The 3,343-nt window shown below is 29.5% G+C and overlaps 1 long non-coding RNA gene across 1 annotated transcript; it reads right to left on the reverse strand.

The window, feature by feature from the left end:
* Window positions 1-859: 859 nt before the first annotated feature.
* Window positions 860-2,560, reverse strand: LOC113004565. The gene is made up of 3 exons (XR_005574445.1): window positions 2,427-2,560; window positions 1,853-2,047; window positions 860-1,032 (listed from the first exon to the last, which is right to left on the reverse strand). It is a non-coding gene; the product is annotated as an uncharacterized LOC113004565 (long non-coding RNA).
* Between the last annotated feature and the right edge of the window lie 783 nt (window positions 2,561-3,343).

The following is a 3,343-nucleotide window of genomic DNA, read 5'->3' on the forward strand; positions in this document are numbered from 1 at the left end:
CATACATGTCGATGAATATTTTCCAACAAATATAAGTGGTAATAATGTTTCTTTTGTTTAACAATATATTTCTTGCAAAACAGTACATAAAATAAAGATATTTTTTATTCCACATATCCTCCAATGTAATTGCTTCTATACAAAATATACAAAACCCTAACAGCACACTTCATTTAAGGAACGTCCCAAGGACATCCTTAGGACGTACGGACGTCCTTGAGACGTCACCCGAGCGTCTCATGGGTGTCTCTGGGAAAGCTGTGCTGTTAGGGAATATACAAAAACAAATTTCAAAAATAGATGAAATTAATTGACCAATATCTGCAACAAATAAAAGATGTTGTGATGATGCAGGTAACTGAAATTAATTACTAAAAACGCCTCTTTTCTTGAGTTTATTTTATTGAACTTTTTGACAGTCTATTATTCAAAAAAATTAATAGTACTAATATTATTAAATTAATTTTTTCAGATATTGGTAACAAGAAATTGAAAAAACAAAACATAAAACATTTATTTCAACAACACACTTTGGATTACAATGATACTCAGAAGAAAATATTACAAATAAAAAAAGAAAAATTGGCCCTACAGAGAAAAAATTAATAATTTAAAGAAAAGCACATCAGGAACGTACCAAACTTCTGACATCATTAATTGATAAGATTGACGAATTAAAAGATATCGTTTAATCCATTGGTCCAGTTTATTTAGAATAATAAAGTACACATGTTCTTAATTTTTTATGTAAACATTTTATATAAATATAAATAAATTTTCTTACAAATATTGTTTCTTACATACAATTGAAATGTACTATTTTTAATATTTACAATTAATATTGAGTTACAGATTAATTAGTAAAATACCATCAAATTACTCGATTTCGGGTTTGTTCCCCACGTTCCTCATCAATACCATCATATGCTATCGGTGGTGCAACGCCTAGTTCATCCTGATGTATTTCATTACAAGCAATTCCCCATCTGATTGCCATGTTATGCAGAACGCAACAAGCATTGATAATTAGAGCTGTATAACAAAATATTTCACCAATACACATTATAACTAAATTATGTATAATACAATTAAAATCGAGAAAGATTCATATATGATCACAGCAAAATCTTAGTGCTAAAATAATATTTCTTGTGTGATTTTATGTACGATTCTAATTCTTCTACTTTCAATTTCAAACACACCTCTTAAATTGAACCAGAAAAGTAATATTACAGCACTAAATTCATAATCAGTTTAGTGTTACTGATGCTTACTTTAAGACATCCCTACCAGCAACTGACGCCCACATGGAATGCAAGGAGTTCCAGGTTTAAACCTTGGCTAAGATAATTCTATTCGCAACATGTTTTTCATTCACTCTCTACGGAGAGGATTTTAAAGATGTCAGTAAACATCAGTAATATTAAGTTGATAATCAATTTAGTTCTACGATATCACTTTTCTGATTCAATTTAAGAGCTGTATTTAAAATCAAAAATTACAATGTAGATGAATTAGAATTGTAAGTAAAATCACACAAAAATAATATTTCAGCACTAACACAAAATCTCCAATACAGTCGTTACAATGTTACGATATTGTGACAAACCAATCAAAAAAGAAAATACATAAATTTTTCTTCTTTGATTGCTTCGTCGCAGAGTCGTAATATTGTAACAACTGCATTGTAGACCCTTGCTAAGATTTATCACTAAGATCTTATAACCGTGTATGGATTTTTTAAAGTAAAGCAAAATAAAACTTAACCATAAAGAAAAATAACAAAAGAAAATTTAAATAATAAAAGAATTTATAAAATAATAAAAGAAATAATAAGTAAAATTATATGTACCAGCAAATTGTAGACGATAATGTAAAGCTCGTTTTTTCCGTAAGCAATGCCAGCGACTTTTTAAAATGCCGAAACATCGTTCTACAGCCACACGAGTCTGAACATGATGTTCTGTGTACTTTGTACCCGGAATTCCTTCTTCTTGATTTAATTTTGGTGTCAGCAAAAAAGGTAAAAGTGGGTATGCAGAATCATCTAAAACGTATAAATGTTTTTAATTAACGTTGACATCTTTTTTGTTAGATCAATGCAGATTTAAAATTAAAAAAGTATACAATTAAAAATATTAAAAAAAAAAAACAAAATTATTAAGCGGTTCTCTTCATGCAATTATCAATGCTCTTGTGGACAATTAAACTCGTTTTCAAATAACGGCTGACAAAATTGAGAGAATCAAACAAAGGTAATAATTATTAATTGTATGATATATGGACTTAATGTTAACCTAATTAGATATAGACTGTGCTCAAACAATCATTTGTTAAAAAAAATTAAAAATACTAAAATATTACAGTTCAGTAGAACATGAATACAATTGCTTCTATGTATCGATATTATTGAACAATATAATTACCTAGAAGCCAGCTATCTATTTCACCTTCTCTGTGTCTCTGTTCTAAATGAGCAAATATTCTCGATGATCGTAACACTCGAGCATCATGTGTTCGGTCACCATACACTATTTACCGCAAGAATTTCGCCCTTGGAATCACAAATCTGAAATTACATCTATTAGTTAGTAATTTATTATTATATATTTGTACTGTCCATTTTCTATACAAATTACATGATTACATGTTTATATACTTACAATTAAAACATTTAGTGAATGATACAACTTTCTGTTTATAAATAAATATTCCCTCTCAGCTTCGGGTGAAACAATGGCAAAATGTGTCCTATCAATTGTTCCAATGACGCCCGGAAAACCACCATTTCTGAAAAATCTAAAACAGATTTAATATATCTTATTATTGTAGTAATCTTTTTTCCTAAAAACCAATTAAAACTTATATTTAAGGTTATACACAATGTTATATAAAATTTATAGTTTATCATACAGTCTGTATCATGAACTAATTAGGTTAGTCTTTATTCCATCTTTATTTTACATATAATACATACATACACGTACATACAAATCACGATGATGCAAGTACAACGCGACAATGTTCAATACATGATACGCGAAAGTAGAGCAAACGTACGAGATGATATTTACGCAACTAATGGCATAGCAGCCAATTTACGAGATAACGATCTCGAAGATAACGAATTAAATTTTAGCCAACGCGATAATCAATCAGTAACGAACGAAGTTCTGACACGCGATAATTTGTACAGTAACGACAGCAGTAAATATAATAGAGCGACATTGAGAGTTCCAAACCATCAGTGGTTGTCAACTCCATTCAAAAAATTCTCCTTCAAAGGAACCCGCGATACTCAAACGTTGTAACGTTTATACGCGAATTTCAAAGAATAGCCGAT

This window comes from Solenopsis invicta, chromosome 3 (assembly GCF_016802725.1).
Source record: "Solenopsis invicta isolate M01_SB chromosome 3, UNIL_Sinv_3.0, whole genome shotgun sequence".
Lineage (NCBI taxonomy): Eukaryota > Metazoa > Arthropoda > Insecta > Hymenoptera > Formicidae > Solenopsis > Solenopsis invicta.